At 37.3% G+C, this 24,111-nt stretch overlaps 2 protein-coding genes across 2 annotated transcripts in view; one reads left to right on the top strand and one right to left on the bottom strand.

The window, feature by feature from the left end:
• The window catches only part of LOC138705116 (CD2 antigen cytoplasmic tail-binding protein 2 homolog), a 143,259-nt gene extending 132,495 nt beyond the window's left edge, over window positions 1-10,764 (bottom strand). The window contains exon 1 of the mRNA XM_069833763.1: window positions 8,728-10,764. The gene's annotated coding sequence lies outside the window, so the exon portion shown is untranslated. The remainder of the gene's footprint in view (window positions 1-8,727) is intronic.
• LOC138705100 (conserved oligomeric Golgi complex subunit 4-like) overlaps window positions 1-24,111 on the top strand; it is a 481,496-nt gene that overhangs the window by 283,892 nt on the left and 173,493 nt on the right. The gene's annotated exons all lie outside the window — the stretch shown is intronic.

Consider the following 24,111-nt stretch of genomic DNA (forward strand, 5'->3'; position numbering starts at 1 on the left):
AGTGACGGAGCTGCCTCGGCGAAGCTTTGTCCGCACTTTGATTAAAAGCTTGAATCAATGGTTTGTGATCAGTTACGATAATCAGTCTTCGTCCTTCAACCATATAACGAAAATACTTAAGGCTTTTGTAAATTGCTAACAGTTCACGATCATATGTGCTGTATTTAATTTCCGCATTGGTATGTTTCTTAGAGAAAAAACCCAAAGGTTCCCAACGACCGAAATTGTACTGCTCGAGCACAGCCCCAGAAGAAATATCAGAAGCATCCGTGCGAAGAGCTAGAGTAGCATTGTCATGTGGGTGAACTAAGAGAGTTGCTTTTGCTAATTGTTGTTTGCATAGCTCAAATGCCTCTTCAGCCTCTCTATCCCACGTAATAAGACGCTTGTCATTCTTTTTTGCACCGTAAAGATGAATATGTAGCGGGGCTTGTATCTGCGCCGCACTGCGGAGGAAACGTCTGTAAAAATTAATAATACCGAGAAACTTGCGCAAGTCGGCAATGGTCTTAGGCTTGGGGTAGTCTGCAATTGCCTTAATACGATCTTCAAGCGGCCTAACACCATGTTCATTGATTGTGTAGCCTAAGTAGTTAACTTCACTGACGCCGAAAGAACACTTGGATAAGTTAATAGAAAGTCCATGTTCACGCAACCTCTGGAAAACAAGACGAAGATGCTGTTCATGCTGTTCCTCGTCTTTCGATGCTATCAATAAGTCGTCGATGTAACACGTGCAGAAGTCAAGTCCACGAAATACGCTATCCATTAGACGTTGCATAGTCTGCGCAGCATTGCGTAATCCAAAGGTCATGACGTTGAATTCGAAAAGACCGAAGGGCGTTATTACTGCAGTCTTGGCGCGATCGTCTGGAGCTATGGGTACTTGGTGATAGGCTCTGGTAAGGTCAAGAGTACTGAAAATGGTACAACCGTTTAGCCGTTGAGTTACGTCATGTATATGAGGAACTGGATACTTATCAGGGATAGTTGTAGCATTTAAACGACGGTAATCCCCACAGGGTCTCCATCCTCCGTTCTTTTTAGAAACGAGATGAAGAGGACTAGCCCAGGGACTGCTCGAGGGAGTACAGATACCTTGAGATAGCATATAATCAAACTCCGCTTTAGCGACCTTAAGCCTCTCAGATGTAAGACGTCGAGCACGTTCTTTGATAGGTGAGCCCTTCGTTTTGATGTGATGTTCCACACCATGTTTTGCTGGACCAATAAATGGCGGAACCTTAGTTATGTCAATAAATTCTCGCAATAACAGCTCGTATTTTCCGCTAGCTATCGTAGAAAAGGTTGACAAAGTAACTGTGGTTAACTTGCCAATTGTAGCTCTGGCCGTTGAAGGGTCTGTAAGCTTTCGCTGCTTGAGATTAACTAGAATGCCATAGTGTTTCAAAAAATCAGCTCCAAGTATAGGCTGAGAAATGTTAGCAATTGTGAACTTCCATGGATATTGGCGTCCTAGATTAAGGTCCAGTGTAATGAGCCTCTCGCCATAGGTATCTATGACTGACCCATTCGCTGCATATAGTTTGAAATCAGCTGGTTGCTTACCGATGAAGTTTGCCTTAGAACGGGGAAGAACAGATAAATCAGCTCCCGTGTCAACGAGAAAGTTCAAGTGATTAATCTTGTCTGTAACAATGAGACGATTTTTAAATCTCTCGTCATGGACCGCCTCGACTCCAGACGACGTCACTAGTTTTCCGAATTCTTCTCTAAGCTCCAGCAACAAGGCTGTACACATCGTCTCGCGTTAGCTCCAAACTTAAAATGATAGTAGCAAACTTTATCTTTCTTCTGTTTGTAAAGTTTACTTCGTTGGGTATCGGATGACGACCCGCCGTTATTTTTAAGATGAGGAGATTTGTACTTTGACAATTTGCATAACTCGTCTACTTTGCTTTTCAATTCCGTAACCTCGTCAACAATAGTCGATAATGTAAAGGGTTCTTGCCGAGCTACTGACATTTGAGTTGTTACGTTCGTCTCCTGCATCTTGTCAGCTAAAAATGCTAGCTTGTCCAAACTATCCTCTTCTCTGCAAAGCAAAGACATTCTAATAGTGGGTGCTAGTTGTGCTAAGAAGAGTGACTTGAGGACTTCTTCACCTAAATGACCGGAAGCTAAACTTCTGAGCTCTTGTAGATAGTGGGACGGTCGTTTCTCTCCTATAGGTATCCCGCTCAATAATCTATTGAGTCTTTTGTTGATTGGTTCAGCAAAAGCGGCAATGATACGTGTTTTAATAGCGTTATGCCTGCCCGTGGCTGGTGGGGATTTAATTAAATCAGCTATAATTGGAATAAACGTATGATCAGCGTTACTTACTATATATTGGAATTTTGCTTGATCTCGAGTAATCCCTGCGAAACTGAGAGCATTTTCCACTACTGCAAACCATAGATCTGGATCGTCCTTGTAGAATGGAGGAGGCTTCTCAATATGTTCTGCACACACAACGACTCTGTCACCACTACTAGTTGATAAAGAACTTTGCTCTGTATCTTCGTGCGTGTTCATATCACGTCGGGGTCACCAATATTGTAGCTAAAATACAATATACTGATTAAGTGAAACTGAAGAACAGTTTTTATTTCTCGTCAGAAAGCTACAAAACAATTCACAACAAAACCGTTGCTAAGGAGAGCAGAATTTCCATAGCCCACTCCGTTAGTATCATGAACCTAGACGTAGGCCAGTTGTGACTGCAGAACTCAGAGCCCTACATTACTGATTTGTTATGGACACTGCCTGCTGGATCACATCCTATGGCTGTTTACACTGCCTGCTCAATCAACGCTTATGTGCGAGTCTTGAAAAAAGTTATTTTGCCACTAGGTGGCAGGTAGTGCCCACCACTATTAACATTATCAATATATGCAGAATACCCTAAAATAACTATTATTACGAAGTCTTAGGTACTAGAAGAGACAAGGGTTTATGGAAACGATGGCCCAGGGTGTCCGAATCCTTCCGCAATGCTTAATATGTAATACTATTAATACTGAAATTAAAACTTAATTTTTTTTCTAAGCAATACTACATCCAAACAAGTAGGCCTATACTTGCTTTAGGCATTTACTAAAATTATTATTAAAATCAATTAACGTAATAAAAATAATATTTGAAACTTATATAAAATATTTCAACAAGTTTAAACATATTTACGAAAAAATATATGCTTCCTTTAACCGAGCTACAAGATTATTGGAAATCACGGTTTGAATTAACGACAGTATGTGGTATCTTCCTGCAGTATCTTCCAATCCATGAAATTGTTATACGGACACTTGGTCTACTGTTTTATTAAGTTCAGTATTGCCACAAAGTAACTTCCCCATATATAAAAGGCCCATTTGAAGTGTGATAAATTTTGCGCTCATTAAAAAATTCTCCCCCGTCCCCGAAAAGAAATGCCGAGTAAAATACTGTAAACAGATAATTTATCGCTTATGTTGTGTACAGTAAAAAATTTGTACACATTTTTCATGAAACGTATTGTTGGTCCTGCTTCTGAAAAATTTACCCAAGATGTCAGACGTAGGACTATATGATTGTCCTTCATATAGTCCAAAGTGCTTGTAACTTCCAGTGAAAATGTCTGTACAGCATAAAGAACGTTCATTTCCTCAAAGGAACTGGGTTCGACATGCTTCCTCATTAGAAATCGAATGGGTTTCACAGCTAAGTCCTTTTGTATCCTGTATAGTTCCTTGATGAATTTTGAACTGATCATTCCTTCTCTGTCTGCTATATCCTGGTCTAGAAACTGTGAACGGTTGTTTTTGATGATGTGACAGTAATCAAAACTTAAATATAAATTATGTTGCAAGTTACATGGGTGTACTACGCAAGGCTGTAGATCTCCGCTGCCTAAACCCTTAAACATAGCAGTATTAGTTCTATGGTTATCAGTTACAAGCCGAAGCACATGAAATCCAAGTCTTTACAGCTTTCAACACTTGCTGAACTAATAAGAGCAGATCATTTCCTTGCAAATTTCGTACCATGAAATATGCTGCCGGTATTGTGTACTTGGTAAATAATCCATGAATAACTAAACACAGAAGTTTGTTGGCTAAGACGGGATTTATTCCTATTTCTTTATTAGAAACTCCTTCAGCTTCGACTAAACCAAAAATTTTATCCTTTTCTTTATTATAAAGCAAGCTTTCTTTTATTGCCATTTCATCGCATATAAGAGAAACTACTTTCTCAATTTCATTCAATTTTGTGGCTTCTAACTTAAGTGTCTGTTTAATTAAAGGGGAAACACCAATGCCATATTCCGTTGAGCCCATATGCCTATCTAATATGCTGCGCGACGATGCTTGTATTAATTTCAAATTTCTTCCAAAGTCGTAGCCTTTAGGAGGCGATATTCGCCAACATAAGCAGTACCGAATAATTGGCTCGGACCATTTTGGACGATTTTTTTTTTAATTTCTAATTTGATCCAGTATATATATGCAGCCATTTTGTAGCCATCATGTGCTGATTCCTTCCTGTTATCTACTGACTTTCTCTCAGGTAGCTCAGTTGGTAGAGCAACTGGCTACGGACTAGAAGGTCCGGGGTTCGATCCCAGGTGGTGACAGGATTTTTTCTTGTTGCCAAACTTTCAGAACGGACCTGAGGTTCACTCATCCTCCTATAAAATTGATTAACAGGTCTTTCCTGTGGTGCCGACCACACCACCTCATTCTAGTGACGAGGTCATGGAAACCATGGGGCTATACCTCCATGTCCCCTAAGTGCCTTCATGGCATATTACAGGGATACCTTTACCTTTTACCTTTTACTGACTTTGTCTCAGTATAGCTATTAATTTCTTCCTTCGCCTCTTGAAGTTCCTTCTCTATTTCCACAATTTTGTTTTCGAGTCTGTACACTTTCGCTCGAAGATTTTTATTTAATTTTTTATGGTATTCCAGTTCACTTAATCTTACAGTATTTACATGAACAGCAATATGTCTGGAATATACGTTTACATCTGCCTTGTCTTTTATAATTTCGGCTTCTATGTCTTTCTCACGATATTCGGCTTCAATGTCCTCCTGACATTGTGCAGCCAATATTGAGACGTTGTTCTTCTCGGAGAATGATGAACTTGAGTTTCTGACTTTTCTCTTCCTCTTGTTAGAAGGTTTCTTGTATGAAGGATATCCAGGAAATATACTTGGTATCGACAAATTTTTCAGTTTCCTATATTTTGTATCTTCTTTAAAATCTTCTTGTTTGAAGTGTAAACTACACACACATGAACGATCAGAAGGAATCCACTTACTTCCTCTTTTGTCACCTTCTCTTGATATAATATTTAACCTTTAACCACTTTTCCCGCAGCTCACTATTAGATGGAAATTCATGAAATGATAATCTTCTGAATTTCAATTTTCCTCTGTGCGCTTTGCAGAAAGGGGCACAACAAGACACCATTGCAAATATATTATAATTAATATTGTTATTTCAGGAAACCAAGTTTTATATCTCACAAAATTAAATGTATTTCAAACCGAATGTTCCTTTCTTCCAATGTAGCCTATTTTAAAGAAGAAAATCATATCATTAATAAACAATAACTGACAAACACTGTAATTACTTCTAAGATGTCAAATAAGACAGTATAATTAATTCTACACATTTAGTACAGCCAATTCAACGGCAGTTACTTGCTGCGCTCTAGTGTCGAAACTGGACAATAATGTCCACACGAAACTCAATGCTAAGGAAGAGGAATGAGCAGGCAGTTACGCAGCCAAAGGATGTGATCCAGCAGGCAGTGATTATGGATAAGATTTCGATGATGAATGAGACCGGTGATATTCAGAGACATTGTGGCCCGAATCTCCCGGCATTTGGCTTACGGTTGAGGAAAACCCTCACCACAGAGCTGGTCATATTCATATATTGTGAGTTTGTAACAGACAGTTTTCTTTTATAATATAAAGATGAACACTCACCACAAGATGAAAGAAGTAGCCTACAACCTGAAGATCAGAGTAGCACAAAACTTTGCTTGGAGCCTGTTTTGCTGATTCAATATCTTTAGTCTTTGTAGCCCTTGATGTTTCTCTTCTTTATATCTCTATTATAACTTTCTTGCAGGTTTAATTTCTCTGTTTCTGTACTATTCTTATATGCAGTATATATACAACATTGAACTTTCTTAGGGATATAAAATATGAAGGATTAAAGTGAATTAAATACTAATGTGTAAGAATATGCACGATGATTAATATTTCAATACTACATCGATGGTGAAGATAAAATTAATAACAACATTATGTTTAACACAATGCAGGCAGCATTATGCTACCATTATTGTAAGTACTGCAAGGTGTGCAAAATCTAAACTCGAAGCATGGATATTTTCAGTGCGAAAGTGTTACAAGTCAAAATGGAACATTGCTTTTAGCAACAGTTGAGAATGGAAAACTGTTACAACGTAAAATATAACACTTTCCAATTGAAAAAAAAAAAAAAACTAAATAGCATAACTTTAAAACTGTTATATGTGCATTTATGTCCTAGTAGGAAATTTTTAGAGTTGTAACAGTTACCCTCATCTAAAGATTAAGAAGATTAAAATTGAAATAAAACCTAATAATTTTACCCTTCTAGGGAGAAGATCTAAAAATATCAGTATTCATGCACGTACAGAAGAATTATAGAAACACATACTTAGTGGTCAGTAATAATAATAATAATAATAATAATAATAATAATAATAATAATAATAATAATAATAATAATAATAATATTAAAAATAATAATACATTATTCAGCGTGGCAATTAATGTTTCTATATACATACTCCTAATTGAACCGTTGAGCAAAGTAAACATAATAGCCTATTACATTTTGTCTGAAAGAACAAGAAAAACGTTCTTCATTCTTTACGATACCACCTCTTATTGCTTGTAGAGACACAGTTTGTAGAGCGACATGATACTGCCACTGCTTGCCTTCAGTACGTGAATGAAACACACAGCAATGTACAGTAAGCTCCTCGTACCCGTTTGAATGTCTATGATTACACGATGTAATCACGACACCCACTTTGGTCACCGCTGTACTAGAGGATGAGAGGAGAGGATGCGTAACTATTTTGTATACGAACATATCTGTACCTGCGCTGTGATGTACTTTGTATAAGACAACCTCATTCCAGTTTATAGGTAGCTGAATTACAAAGCCTAATTATTATTATGGGGTGTATACAGCAGTAGCGGCTCGTGCCTGAAAAAGTAGGTGAAGCACAAAATTGTTGCAAGGTTTTCAAAGCTCATGTAGGCTAGTTGCATTGATAATCGGAAGTCTATGTAACTAAAGTAATTCTCTCCCATAAATTCCCATGCCCTTCAATCGTGAAAGTGATTTAATTGTATTTATTTCTGCCAGTTATCAATGCACTTACCGGTACATGTCAATTAAGATATGAAGAGTCCACTGCAAGAATGATGGATGTCATTTGGAATATATTTTTCAGGAGAAGCAATTGAAAGTTTGAAATGCTTAGCGATCAAAGCTTAACTGTGATTTTCCGATCATTACTGGACAATGACTATCAGTGTTAATGCCATATAACTCTCTATGTACAGTCTATATGTCTTAAGCTATACATTAACAGTCTTGGTTCATTTCCGACAAGAAAGTGACATCCATCATTCTTGCAGTGGACTCTTCATATGCTTATTGCTTACCTATCTTTACACTAAGTTGATCCTCCATAGCTTCAGGGCTGCGAACCTGCCAATAACGTTCTCATGGAGGGGCTGTGATTCCATCATCTTGTCCAACATATCTTTTTGGAGCGAAATATTCCCTAACGCTGACAGTCTCTACTGTGACATTGAGTTTCTTTGTTTTGTTTTTATTCGTTTTAAACACGAGAAGCTCCTCTCGACCGGTACGCTAGTAAGACGGTGGTATTAAAATGAGGGAATATAACTTATACACTTCTCCAAATACATCTTTGTGTCACGAAGAAGTCTATTTTGTCCAATATTCTTTTGAGAAGGTTAACTCCATATGTAGATGAAATTATCGGGGATCATCAGTGTGGTTTTAGGTGTAACAGATCGACTATTGACCAGATATGTTGTATTCGACAGATAATGGAGAAAAAATGGGAGTATAAGGATACAGTGCATCAGTTATTCATAGATTTCAAAAAGGCATATGACTCGGTTTATACCGAATTTTAATGAAATTCATACTGCTGAAGGAATGTAATAAATCATCATTCTGTGCAAAATTTCAGTTCAATCGAACAAATAGTTTCTGAGTTATCAACACTTTAATTATGATATGATATGCAAATTCAAAATGCTCTACGTCAATCACATTTTCAGTATAGGCCGTAAATTTTTTTTTCCTACTTTATTATACACTTATTAATAATTCCAAGTTGTCATTTCAACTTTCAATCACTTTATGTTGAAATAAAAAAATATTAATTGTGTGCTGCCCATTCCGCTGAAAATTTTGCATATTTCGACTTTTAACAACCATTAACAGGAATATTTTTAATTCTACATAAAGAGTGAAAACTACAGTTTTTAAGCAGCTTTCGAAGTGTGTGTCTTCCAAATTTGAAAACAATCAGATGAAAATTATGTGTCACAGAGCATTTTGAAGGTATAAAAATGTAGTTTTAAGATAGAGGCAATTTTTTAAAATAAGACATGCATATAATGTACTTACATAACTAGAACAGCCCAGCACCATATGTTTGGCCTTCCTTTTTCTTTTCTTTCTTTTCTGCTGCACCTTTGTTCAATTTTCTAGTTCATTGTGCACTTTTTTGTTTCTCTGCCCTTTTCCATTCACTCGTATGAGTACGTTTTCTGTCCCGCCTAGCCAGAATATTCTTTGCTACCTCTCTCAATTTCCCCTCCCCAATTGTTATTTTTACAAGTTGACTTTGCAGGCACCCCATATTAAATTCAGCAACTGCACTTGCCACTGCAATATTAATTTTGATTTTTGAGACAAATGTGTCTTTAGGACATTTTCTCCATATAAGAGAATGGACACTCATTCGCATTCTGGGTAGCGCCACGTGTACATTTGCTGAACACTTCAGGACTGGACAGACGTTCGTAAAGGGGTAACAGTGTTATTAGGGTTACTTCTGATAACTGGAGTTCATGTTCTGGTGACTATGAGGCTCCTCTCCCTTTGCCTTACTCCGGTTATAAAACACCAAGAGTCCAGTCCAGTTGGACTTCTGTCGTGATGAGGCTTTTCATCTGTCGACACTGAATGTGCCAAGGTTGCAACAATCCCCCTCCCTATTGCTCTGACATCAGGCATCCCATTTACAATTGCAGCCCTATAATAATTTGTCATTGCAGAAATGGCATTTTCATTTAATTTTCCAACACCCCGCCCGCCAAGCTTAACACCTTGAGATTTATTTTCTTTTACTAAATTTCTCAAACCAGTGCCCATTCTCTTTGCAACATGATTGATGCATTCCTCTTTACTTATTGCAACATCTGCTCCATACACAGCCAGTTTTGACAAATGCTGGTATGTCTTCGCATCCCCATCAGAGAGTATTGTAGTGTATCGCATGCTACATTCATTTTCAGTCCTCAACCATAGCCTCTCTGCTGCAACCATCTCCATAGTATTGGAGCTACCTGTGTAATTTTTGTTGCACTCCCCAGATTTTTCATGACCATCTAACCAAAATCTGTATTCTGGAGAATTTTGACCTAGATCAGCAGCAGTGAAAGAACATGCATGGCAAAATTTTGGAAGTCAATACATCTATTACTAACCCTACACCATACAGTGAAATATGGCCACGTTTATACCAGTTACCATCATATGACACTGCTATGTCCACTACATTGCTGGATTTCAGTGTAGGGTCACATACTTCGTGAGCTTGTCATACTGCTCTGAGAGACCGGGAGAGGATTTTTTGGTTATAGCAATCTGTTTCTTTAGCAATTTTGTGAAGATGACTTTGATATGTACCTATTGCCATACCTTTCATGCCACTCACAGAGCAGAATGTCTGCATAGCAGAATAACCTGAACCAGTGCTAACAAAGGTCTCAACCATTTTTTTATTTACTTCAAATGGTGGTCTCTTACTATCAGATTTTGTCTGTGGGCTACTGAAGGTCTCACCACAGTTTGTACCACAGGCAATATATTTTACCACTAGTTTGGTTGCAAACCCATTGTTCTCCCTCATTTGCAATTATAAAGCGGTATTGTCACATTCATGACACTTCAGATTTTTTAACAGTTCACCCCACACATTTTTATGAACTAACAAATAATCTGAAGAAAATGCTTGTCCAATCTCACCTGCAGAAGTGGTTTCTAACATCTTTAGCTTCTTGGCGCTTGTTGATACAGAGGTGGATGACATTTCCTAAGGCTCATGGATAGCAGATGGACCTGCCTGACAATTAGGGAGGTTAGATACACCTGGCTGCTGTTGATAGAGGTTAGGCCTAATTTATGCAGCACATTGTTTTGCAAATTTGCATTTTACAGCATGCTGCGCTTTTCGTGTCCTTTTAGAGGGGCGTTTCTTGTGTGCACGACTTCTAGATAATCTTCCCATGCTGTAATCTCAACACTATAATTACTAGAATGACCTACATTAATTTAGGCCTAGACCCTACTAACTTTATATGTATTACTAATACATATATATGTGAATCTTATAAATCATTTTATATATAACTACAAAATACTATATATATATATATATATATATATATATATATATATATATATATATATATATATATACACACACTATAAATACCAATAAAACCACAGTCACTGAGTAAAATATTATAAAACACGTTGAAATTATCTCACGTGCATGCTCCCACAAATAGTAAACAAAATAACCGCCAACCGGATATCAAGTATCAACAAAAGAACATCTGCTTCCTCCCAGCTGCAAGTAGTGCTGCCAGTACACCACTAGATGGGAGAAGTATATAGTTCTTCATATACACTCGAAAAATCTGCGCCGAAATTGAAATATATCACACAGAATGTTGAGAATGCGAACAACAGAGAACCGCCCACTGCAGCGGACATTTAAAGGATGCGCACGGAGCTTTAAAAATGGCGCTACATTAAAAAATGTAGTAGAAATGAATCGGCCATGAACCAAAGATAATATTTATGGCAAAAAACAAATTTCGACTTTTTTTCAGATTTTGACCAAATTTTCACTAGAGACTTCCCTTTGCATTGATAATCGGAAGTCTATGTAACTAAAGTAATTCTCTCCCATAAATTCCCATGCCCTTCAATCGTGAAAGTGATTTAATTGTATTTATTTCTGCCAGTTATCAATGCACTTACCGGTACATGTCAATTAAGATATGAAGAGTCCACTGCAAGAATGATGGATGTCATTTGGAATATATTTTTCAGGAGAAGCAATTGAAAGTTTGAAATGCTTAGCGATCAAAGCTTAACTGTGATTTTCCGATCATTACTGGACAATGACTATCAGTGTTAATGCCATATAACTCTCTATGTACAGTCTATATGTCTTAAGCTATACATTAACAGTCTTGGTTCATTTCCGACAAGAAAGTGACATCCATCATTCTTGCAGTGGACTCTTCATATGCTTATTGCTTACCTATCTTTACACTAAGTTGATCCTCCATAGCTTCAGGGCTGCGAACCTGCCAATAACGTTCTCATGGAGGGGCTGTGATTCCATCATCTTGTCCAACATATCTTTTTGGAGCGAAATATTCCCTAACGCTGACAGTCTCTACTGTCACATTGAGTTTCTTTGTTTTGTTTTTATTCGTTTTAAACACGAGAAGCTCCTCTCGACCGGTACGCTAGTAAGACGGTAGTATTAAAATGAGGGAATATAACTTATACACTTCTCCAAATACATCTTTGTGTCACGAAGAAGTCTATTTTGTCCAATATTCTTTTGAGAAGGTTAACTCCATATGTAGATGAAATTATCGGGGATCATCAGCAGTGGCGGCTCGTAGTCAAATGTCCAGGGTAGGCAAAATTTACAGAACATTTTTATGTAATTCCCGCGATTCAATGACAGCTCGCTTTCATCATGCCCCCCGAAAACTTAACTCTTGCTTACATAACAATACTGTTACATCAATGAGCCGTCTCATAATTTGTCGGTTTTTTTCTAGTTCATTGTTATACTGTTGTCTTGCAACCCTTGTTGTTCAGACAACATTTCCGAAATTGGATTCAAATTCTTTTCAAGTCTCTTTAGACTTACCGAGTTACAAATATGATCTGATTCCAAGTACCTTCTTTAGATTACAATAACAAACGTGACCACCTACAGCTTAGCTTTAACTTCACTTCCTGTTAGCCATTTATGTGTTTCATACCATACTTACTTACTTACTTACAAATGGCTTTTAAAGAATCCGCAGGTTCATTGCCGCCCTCACGTAAGCCCGCCATCGGTCCCTACACTGTGCAAGATTAATCCAGTCTCTATCATCATATCCCACCTCCCTCAAATCCATTTTAATATTATCCTCCCATCTACGTCTCGACCTCCCCAAATGTCTTTTTTCCTCCGGCCTCCCAACTAACACACTATATGCATTTCTGGATTCGCCCATACGTGCTACATGCCCTGCCCATTTCAAACGTCTGGATTTAATGTTCCTAATTATGTCAGGTGACGAATACAATGCGTGCAGTTCTGCGTTATGTAACTTTCTCCATTCTCCTGTAACTTCATCCCTCTTAGCCCCAAATATTTTCCTAAGAACCTTATTCTCAAACACCCTTAACCCATGTTCCTCTCTCAAAGTGAGAGTCCAAGTTTCACTACCATACAGAACAACCGGTAATATAACTGTTTTATAAATTCTAACTTTCAGATTTTTTGACAGCAGACTGGATGACAAAAGCTTCTCAATCGAATAATAACAGGCATTTCCCATATTTATTCTGTATTTAATTTCCTCCCGAGTATCATTTATATTTGTTACTGTTGCTCCAAGATATTTGAATTTTTCCACCTTTTCGAAAGATAAACCTCCAATTTTTATATTTCCATTTCATAGTGTTTCATACCATGAAGGATTAAATTTTCTTGCACCTTTAGCACTGACTTTATGAACAATAGAGCTTAATGCAGGACTGGGTCGTCCATTGTCCAAAATACTTCTCTTTTCAATGTCATTACGACGCGAAAACGGACAACGTAACAGTTTACTTATTATATCAGTCATAATATAATATTATTCTTATCACTTACATTAACTATAAATCATCAAATATACAGAACATTAATATACAGTACGTACTTGCAAAAATCACATTTTCTAAAATACACTGTTAAAAAAACATCTTTTAAAACACACTGTTTAAAAACTGTTATACTACTCGTAACAATCTACGTTCCAACTCGTGAAACTTTCAAACAGAAATTTCGCAAATCGTAGGTGTTCGATAATGCTCGTGGGTTCTCGTTAGGGCAGGCAGAATTCTAGCGCGCTGGCTTAAGCATAGAACGCATGCGCTAAGAAAGCATTTAGAATAGCGATCTCTTTTAATGCTTACTCCAGGGCCAGCTTTGAAGTTACGTGGAAGGTCGGCTAACTTCGCTTCTGCCTACCTTCTGACGCAACGTGATCTGTCCAGTGTATTCTTGTCGCATAAATCGAACTGCCAGTAGTAAGCAACGTCCAACTAACCCTCAAAAAATCCCATTCATAGTTAATTGAAGAATTTCTAAGCACCTAGACAAGAGTATATAATTATATAAGGTTTTCCAAATGTGTTGGGGTGGTTAATAAATATCCACTTTTAGGTTTTTCTAAATGTGTTGAGGTAGGCTTAGCCTACCCTGCCTGCCCTGAGGAGCCGCCTCTGATCATCAGTGTGGTTTTAGGCGTAACAGATCGACTATTGACCAGATATGTTGTATTCGACAGATAATGGAGAAAAAATGGGAGTATAAGGATAGTGCATCAGTTATTCATAGATTTCAAAAAGGCATATGACTCGGTTAAGAGAGAAGTTTTATATGATATTCTTATGGAATTTGGTATTCCCAAGAAACTAGTTCGATTAATTAAAATGTGTCTCAGTGAAACGTACAGCAGAGTTGGTATAGATCAGTTTCTGTCAGATGCGTTTCCAATTCACTGTGGGCTGAAGCAAGAAGATCCACTATCTCCTTTACTTTTTAACTTTGCTCTAGAGTATGCCATTAGGAAAGTCCAAGATAACAGAGGGGGTTTGGAATTGAATGGGTTACATCAGCTGCTTGTCTATGCGGATGACGTGAATATGTTAGGAGAAAATACACAAACGATTAGGGAAAACACGGAAATTTTACCTGAAGCAAGTAAAGCGATAGGTTTGGAAGTAAATCCCGAAAAGACAAAGTATATGATTATGTCTCGTGACGAGAATATTGTACGAAATGGAAATATAAAAATTGGAAACTTATCTTTTGAAGAAGTGGAGAAGTTCAAATATCTGGGAGCAACAGTAACAAATATAAATGATACTCGGGAAGAAATTAAACACAGAATAAATATGGGAAATGCCTGTTATTATTCGGTTGAGAAACTTTTATCATCCAGTCTGCTGTCAAAAAATCTGAAAGTTAGAATTTATAAATCAGTTATATTACCGGTTGTTCTTTATGGTTGTGAAACTTGGACTCTCACTTTGAGAGAGGAACATAGGTTAAGGGTGTTTGAGAATAAGGTTCTTAGGAAAATATTTGGGGCTAAGAGGGAAGAAGTTACAGAATGGAGAAAGTTACACAACGCAGAACTGCACGCATTGTATTCTTCACCTGACATAATTAGGAACATTAAATCCAGACGTTTTAATGGGCAGGGCATGTAGCACATATGGGCGAATCCAGAAATGCATATAGAGTGTTAGTTGGGAGGCCGGAGGGAAAAAGACCTTTAGGGAGACCGAGACGTAGATGGGAGGATAATATTAAAATGGATTTGAGGGAGGTGAAATATGATGATAGAGACTGGATTAATCTTGCTCAGGATAGGGACCAGTGGCGGGCTTATGTGAGGGCGGTAATGAACCTCCGGGTTCCTTAAAAGCCAGTAAGTAAGTAAATAAGTAAGTAAGTAAGGTAATTGTCAAATTTGGAAGTATCAGCAAGGCTGACGAAGAACAATGTCCTGTAATTACGATTATGTTCTACATCACTTTTTCCACTGTAGCCGCAGTCTGTACTTTCTCCCTGAGAATTCACTTCTACTTTTTGCTACGTTCAAAATTCTAGCATAGTGCAGTAGACCATCTGAAATTTCCACATTAAGCGAAGAAGTGCTTTCGTCATGGCCCCGAAATGATAATTCCTGCTTGTTTAAATACAAAGCAGTGTCGATGACTGACCGCACAACATGTCTGTTTAAACAAACATTTTCAATATATTGCACTAACAATAGCCTAGCTTTTTTTTCAGGTTATTCCCAATAGTGTTCATATTTTTCTGTAAATTTTTGAACTGCAGCACGCGCTTTAAAAAAATGTTCCGCCGAATTTTCATGTTTTTGTAGAGCACGACTAACATTATTTTAGAAAATCACTGAATCCAGTTTCATTCCACACATGTTTTTTAACTCCAAGTAGTAGGCATGACTAACAAAATAGTATTTCAATGTAGTGGCTCCCACACAACCACTCAGTGATGCTTGCTGTACCATGAAGTTGTAAAATTAAGTTCGTATGATTTACCAGCTTGTGAGTTTAACTTTTTACAGTTTATGTCTAAAATTGGTTGAGTTCTGTCTAGAAACAATAGATATCTCTTATACTGCTCACACCAGCGATTAAACGAGGTTTGAATTAATGTACACACTGTGTCATTGAACGGATTCATTTACACATATACAAAAACTAAATGTTAGGTCCTAACACACTTATTAGAAATTAATTAAAAACTGAAATGCACTTAATATCTTCACCTAATAAAGTGATAAGTAAAATAAATTATATTTTAAAAATTAGGCCTATCATAACTGAATAGCTCGACATAGGCCTGCCGACACAAAACACGACGAAAACAGACTGAGGAAAGGCAAAAATTCATTCAACTTCCACTAAAAAGGCTGTGTTCGGAATATCAAACTTTCTTTCCATTGCTTTCATAGTATTAATTTTTAATGGAATTTTCCTATGAGGAACAGTAAAATTGTGGCCAGAAGAATAAAAAATTAAAGGAATGAAGATATCAGCACAAAAATTAAAAACATAAAACATAATAGGACCTATATGGGAAGAAGAATTGACGAAGCAGAATTTTTAGGAAAGAATTTTCTTCAGGATTGGCCATGTTGCTGGCCAGACAAGTAGTCGTAAATCTCCGTGTCACCCATTTTACAAAGCGCACCGGCTGGGCTGAAGGCCAAATACGTGTTCGTCACAGCAACACCCGTTTCTTGAAGAATGTAGAAGTGCGGGGGGAAATGTCGCAGTCGTTGTCATAGCAACCACCCTAACATAGAAGAACAAAATAATATTTTAAATCTGAGAATCATCGCCTCGTCGCTGCCGCTCGAGGAACTGAGACGTGAACAGCGGGAATATTGAAACAGCCTGGCGATGCTTACTTGACATTTATTGATTTATAGCGCTGTAGTTTTTAAATTGGATAATTTAATACATGAAATATAAATCAAGTGGCTCGCAAAATAACAAGTGAAATGTTCTTCACCTTCTTCATTTGAATGGCCGCTACTGCTATACAGTAGAACCTCGCTAGTTCGAACCAATTGGAACAGGGACCTGTTCGGATTATCGAAATTTGGGATTAAGTGAGGGACAGGAATGCAAGTAGGGAAACCACGCCTTATCCATCCCCTCCCCACCCCTCACTGATCACCCTCTGTTCAGTTTCATGGTCGGAAGAAGCTTAGGCTACAGCGTATCATAAAATTATAGCAATCAAGAACTTACATTCATTCATTAGTGATAAAATAAGTTGTAGTACTGCATATACCTGTATAACCTGTTTCATATTTACTTTTAAATATTTACGAAGACTTTCGGCATTTTTTTAGTTTTCCATTGTTCTCTTCTGTTCTCTGTTCCATTCCAGCTTGGGCTGATTAGTTGGTTGGTTTTGTCCGAGATTTTCCCCAACCGTAAGACGAATGTCCGGTAATCTGTGGGGAATACTCGAGCTCATTTCGCCAAATACCATCTCGCTATCACCAATTCCATCAACACTAAATAACCTAGTAGTTGATACGGTGTCGTTAAATAACCAAATAAAACAAGAGTATTATATTATTCCTTGAACTTCATACCGCCACCGGCGTAGCTCAGACGGCTGAGACGCTTACCAGCCGATTCGGAGTGCGCTCGGGAGTGGGTTCGATTCCTGCTTGGGCTGATTACCTGATTTGGTTTTTATAGAGATTTTTCCCAACCGTAAAGTGAATGTCAGTTAATCTATGGCGAAACCTCTACCTCATTTCGCCGAATATTATCTCGCCATCACCAATTCCATCCAAGGTAAATAACCTCGTAGTTGATACAGCGTCGTTAAATAAGCAATTAAAAAAACTTTCCAAACAAATTCTAGAATGCGCGAGAACTTGGATCCGAGAGTGGAACTGTGGACTCATCTGAGAGAGCAGGCTCGTAGGGACAGGACGTGCACGGGTCCGGGGCTGTGGTGCCTCCCCTCTCTCTGAGGACCGCGTCCGGATTGATCCCCAAATCCTCATGAATGACGTCCGAGTGGATTCCAGATTTGATTTCTACCTATGTTTACTTAACGTCCGAGTTGATTCCCTTTGCCTGTATAGAGTCAGCGAGAGGGTGATGTTTACATAATGTCTGTATTGCTAACTTCTGCCTGTAGACTGTAGAGGGCCAGCGAGGGGTGGTGTTTGCCTGTCGTATGTTGAGGACTTTAGTGCTGCAGTAATCTGTGATCATGGAATATAAGTAGGGGGCGGATGTTGATGAAAAGTCATCCTCTTATTTTTCACACTAGGACGATGACTATTAATATGGAAATCCTTCCTGTGTTAATATCAACGTAAAAAAAGAATTTCTTATAGGCCTATTGCATTTTTTGATGTTTTTGAACTGATACGTCAATTTTATATTTTTCTCGGCATTTATTGGTCATTTTTAATACTTTGAAGAACTTTTAGATCATTTGGAATCAGTGGCAATTTCTCTTAAGGAGCACAGGAGCAGTGCACCACCTCTTCAAATAACACGTGTTTTATAAGTCATATCAATGAGCTGCAGTAGACTGTGTGAGCGACATAATTCTTTATTATAATACAGTGAAACCTGTTCAAGACGGAAGTGACACGGTCCTAATTTTTTTTCCGTTGTGGACAGGTTTCCGTATTGTTCAGGTGTGACATTAAAATGGAATATTTTGTCATTCATATACATGAAAAACAAAATGGCATGCCGCAAACTGCAAGAAGTACAAAATATTCCATTTAACGCTTTCTGTCGCTCATTACGTTTGTGAATCATCTTGATTAAAATCTCATATTCTGTATAAATATTATCGTGACTCACTCATTAGTCATTAAACATTACTAAAGTTTACTAATCTCATTCTATTTAATATCTAACACTATACTCTAATACTGTACTGCATATCACTGCACATTATTAATTAATTGTTCTAGGAGCCATCTATTAGAAGCCTTGAATTCTGGTTTATTTAATTTCTTTCCCAGTTCAGTAGCTTGCTTTACAGAATAGATCCAGAAATTGGCTTGTTCTTTGAAAGGTCATGAAGAACCCACTCTCACAACAGTTCATTTATTTCCACATAAACAGTTGCCTTCTGGTTCCTTTTGTGTCACCAATATTGGCCGCACACCACTCACTCATTATGATCTTTATTTTTTAAAGTGTCACACCTGAGTTTTCCACAACTCTACTTCTAAATTATTTCATATAGACTTTGTTTCTAATTTTCCTTTATCTCGATAACTTTTACTTCATCACTTAATGTTAATGCCAGATTTTATGCAACTTTTTTTTTTTACCTGGAAATTACTATACTTGCGTTCTGTTTAGCTACGACAGTATACGGGTATGAATCATTGAAAATCTTTGAAGGGACTCGTGTGCCTAGTCAACAGGGTAATAAAATTTATGACCGACGGACCAACACACCCTCGTACCCTCGTTGCAAAGAAAACTTGTTTTTATCTTAGTGACCTACATATTTCGTATATTCCTTGAAATTACACGCTGTTTCAAAATATAGTTACAAAATATAGTGTGTCCAAAATATTGTTTCCGTTTTGAACAGTAGCAGACAGTTTCCGTTTCCGCGTTGGACAGTTTCCGTTTTATTCAGTAAAAATTACACATAATACATACAAATTTCGCCGGGACCAAAAAATTGTTCCGAAATAGACAGGATTCCGGATTATTCAGGTTCCGATTTGAACAGGTTTCACTGTACTAAGTAAAAATAACACTGCACGTGTACTGTTCTTGTTGACGCCTGGGACTTATGTTTACCGCTCGACACTTGCGGCACACTGCTCCATTCGAGCATGCGCAGTAGTACTGTTTCACTGGCAGGCTTTGGAGCATGGTAGGGAGGCAGTACAGTGTGCGTAGGGGGGGGGGGTTAGGAGCACTTTCAGATGTGTTCTCAAGCTCGTTCCATCATAAATGTTGCTATGAATAGTGAGCAAAATCTTTTAAATGTGTAATTTTCTATAAGACCTTTACACGAAAAGATCAAAATAAAGAAGATGGGTAGACCTACACATGAATTAAAATTATAAGTGACGAAGAACAGTAATAGAGAAGTGACAAGAAAATTCAACATTCGGACTTACTAGAAATGCAATATGCGGCTGCAATATAAAAGACGCTGTATTTTGTTTTCCTTGTCTGTTGTTCGACGGCGAACATTTAATGACAAAAATAAGTACGTTTTATGAATTTTATTTATTTTTCTGTTTGAATTTAGGACTTTGCGTAGTAACTACATAATTTTGATTATCGTTCTGCAGATATGATTGATTTGAAGCGCATGAATGAAGGAATTAAAAAAAACACGATTCTTCAGCTGCACACATCAACAATAATGTTAAATTAGCAGTGTTGGGTCAAACAAACATACAGACGCAATTAGATTAAATTGGATTATTGAACTTCACAATGATAAAGCTACCAAGCACAGATATGTGCGTGCGGTTTTGTGGAGCTTTGAGTTGGCTTTAAGAGGTCACGAAGACGGAAACTCTCTTTAAACGCTAGTATTTTTCTTGGCATCATCAATTTCAGTTCTGAATTAGACGCACTCTTAAGGAACATTTGGAAAGAGGAACAGTGTTTAAGAGCACATCAAACACTAACTTATACAGAACGAAATCCTTCAAGCAATTTTGATGTATGCCATGATGAGATTTCAAAGAAATAAAGAAAGTTGCTGACTTTTTAGCAGTTAAGGCTGATGAGACGACACACGTATCGAATGCTTGTGAACGTGTGAACTGTGTTATAAAACGCAATATAGCGAAAACAATATTATTTACGGTGTGCTGCATAGAAATTGAACACTTTACTTTGCTATTACTGGACCTACATAGGAAACTGATTAACTGCAATTTCTTGACTCGTAGCGTATGTTAATAGTTATGTAATAGTTAGTACCTATAATAATAATAATAATAATAATAATAATAATAATAATAATAATAATAATAATAATAATAATAATAAATATTTGTGCACCACCAGGATTATTTATCACCACACGCCACTGTTTGGAACGCATTTTAATTTCTTCTTTACCGATAGGTCTGTTAATTCATTTTCTAAGCAAATGGGTCAGTAGTAATTACCTACTGAATAAGTGAATGACAGTGAAGTTTGAGTTTTGTAGTTTGGAATAGATTCTGAAGTCCATCCCTCATTCCACTGAAGGCTTCACTTCACACAACGGAAGTAATATGAAATGCTTGACAACAGATTAGTTTAAGTCAAGTCCCTACAGTCTCGGGTGCGCGGAACAAGGAAACCGAGACAAATTGAACGCTGCGCTTGCCGCCATGATGATGGAGAGCAGACGCATAATAGCAGTACGTAAATCACACAATTTAACGCCGTGATGATCTAAAATTGATATATTATGGCCATTTTCGACGTTTAATGTAAAATTAGGACAAAATAAATATATTCAAAGTTTCATTGATATGGGTCAGAGCATTATAGGAAAGAAAATACGTACGCAGCAATTGATAGAAAACATGCTCATACATCCATAAATAGGCCTACACAATACACATTATAGAATGCATAATTTTACATTAATCAGCATATTGTTAGGTTTCAGAGAATCAAAAATTATATTAACATACATTACTCTTAGATCACAAGACGTAAATACATGCACCTTGATTACACAAGTTCTTATTATAATCAAATTCTTAAGTGAAATAAATATGTGATAATCAGTATAGACCTGTTGTTAAGTTTTAGAGAATCGAAAATTATTTTACCGGTACTTTTAGACCACAAGACATAAGTAACCACGCAAAATATAATGCGCAAAGGTAGCCAAATTACATTGAATTTATAAGTCATTCTTCAATTAATAAAGGGAATGCTATCAATTATAAAAAGTAGTCTACCAGTACCTAATACATTGCAAATAATAGGTAACATGAAGACCTAAAAACTAAACATAATCACATTATGCAAAATAAAAAAACATACTTTTTATGAGTCGATTTCTTTACATACTGTGTTGTTATTTTAAATAAATAAATGCGCATCATTGCTTGCGGACTGATAGTATCTGCATAAGCTGTGTGAGAATGCTTTGTGTTTATTTGGTTCCACTTACAGATGTGAACAGTTATTTTCTATTACGAAACTAAACAAATCTCAAACAAGAAATGATGGGTTTTAACGGCAGTTCTTCGCATAGCTTGTGCTAATACAGTTTCTCCAAATCTTGAGAAAGTGAGTAATATGAATTAATGTGCAACAGACATGTTTTGTTTTGTGTTTAGGGAAGTGTTTCATTACTTTGTGTTCTTATTCAGTTTGGTAGAATAACATTTTCTTTTGAAACATGCAGTACGTACGCAACTTGAATAAACCGGTTTTCGTGCACTCTATAAGCACACTCCTCTCGTAGTAGGGCCTGCACCGTGCAAGCACAGTCTAGTATATACAGTCGCGAAGCTCAATACGTAGTAAATATGCAAACATTAAATAGTTGCTCACCACTAGGATCGCTAATATCGCCTCATTACAGGCAATGCAAAATAGTACCGTCACAGTCTATTGTTTCTAGCACCCTCAAAACTCAAGCTTCGTGACTGTATATAGTAGACTGTGGTGCAAGCACAGAGTGCGTAATTCTGCCCAACCCTGCTCTAAATCCCCTACATAAATACACCTTCAGTAATAGAAATTCCACACTAGATGGCATCAACAGCGATGTTAATTCCGAGCATTGAAACAGGGTTTAAGCAGACGTTCCCTCAACACGACGCAGTTAACCAGCGTTGAGTGAAATGAACAGTAAACAGAGAGCAGTGTACCTACTTCAATTTTACGAACGATATCCGTATAGGTTAATGTTAATAGTGTTTTATTACTACAAGACATCACATCGACAATTCAAAAGTACGAATGAAGACGTGAATTAGATACAAGGTGAGAACTAAAATGACATTATCTAGCACTAAAACACATATTATCCATAGGCCTATATATGCTTCCTCTACCTGCAAAGACGATATTCATTGCATTTAGGATACAGCCGGGGGCTTGTAGCTGGGGCAAGCCTCCGCTGCCCCCAAGATACCTTCGCCATAACCCTTCTATACAGTATTATTCCTGAACCGTCAAAAACCAACATAATGCATAACAGACATAGATAAAATTGTCAGAGTTAACAATAATGCCGTCCACACCTGTGGACTAACGGTCAGCGCTTCTGGTCGCGAAACCAGGTGGCCCGGGTTCGAATCCCGGTCGGGGCAAGTTACCTAGTTGAGATTTTTCCGAGGTTTTCCCTCAACCCAATACGAGCAAATGCTGGGTAACTTTCGGTCCTGGACCCCGGACTCATTTCACCGGCATTATCACCTTCATTTCATTCAGATGCTAAATAAACTGAGATGTTGATACAGCGTCGTAAAATAACCCAGTAATAAAAAAAACAATAATGCCTATGATATTTGAGAGTAGTCCAAAAGTGGCACATGTGAACAGCTGGCGCACAGTGGTCCGGATCGCTTAGCCGGACAAAAGTCATTTTTCGAACTTCATATTAAAAAGACAAAATTACCTCAGTAATAATCCTCAATAGTCATTCTAATAAGACCAAGTGTTTTTCGAAGAATACTTCAAAGGTTCTGGTCAATACTTACGGGCAAAAGTGACACAAATCTTTCCTGATTAATTCTGCATTTTTATAAGTGATTTCTGAACATTGTGTCTGCCTTAATTATGAAAAGTAAAATGCTAAGTATATTTTTTGTAAATGTGTTACGGTCTTATGTATTAGGAACAATTACAGTTTTCAGTATTTTTTGTTTCTAAGTACTGATAATAAATCAAGTTTCTATTGTTCTTGTTTTGGGCAAAAGACAAAATTGTTTTAGTGTTTTAAAAAAATGTTTACCAGTGTACACTGTGAAACTTACGTAATATATCTTGGTAGGCATTTATAAGTTTGTCACTGAAGGTTTCATCTGCAAAACCCTGCAACTCTGCGAATTATGACCTCTGAATCATACCTGTGCGCCTGATCCGTCTACACGTGTCGAGCCATACGCACTTACCGAGAGTTATGTTTGATTACTTAAAGACTGAGGAGTGATTTGTTGGAAGTAAACAACAAAGGCCCTTAATTTTTTCCACATTCAGAGGACTTTTGTTGGTATCAGGTCATTGTATAATGTGTGCATAATGTAGTGTGTAAAAATGAATTTACGTGTTAGTTGCGAAGAAATTTAGGAGAAAATTAAAGGAAAGGGTAATAAGATTCTTGTGCAACATAAAGAATATGAGAATAAATTTGAATTAAATTTGGACAGCCATAGCACAAAGTCACTAGAAAGTGTA

The sequence above is a fragment of the Periplaneta americana genome, chromosome 1 (assembly GCF_040183065.1).
Source record: "Periplaneta americana isolate PAMFEO1 chromosome 1, P.americana_PAMFEO1_priV1, whole genome shotgun sequence".
Lineage (NCBI taxonomy): Eukaryota > Metazoa > Arthropoda > Insecta > Blattodea > Blattidae > Periplaneta > Periplaneta americana.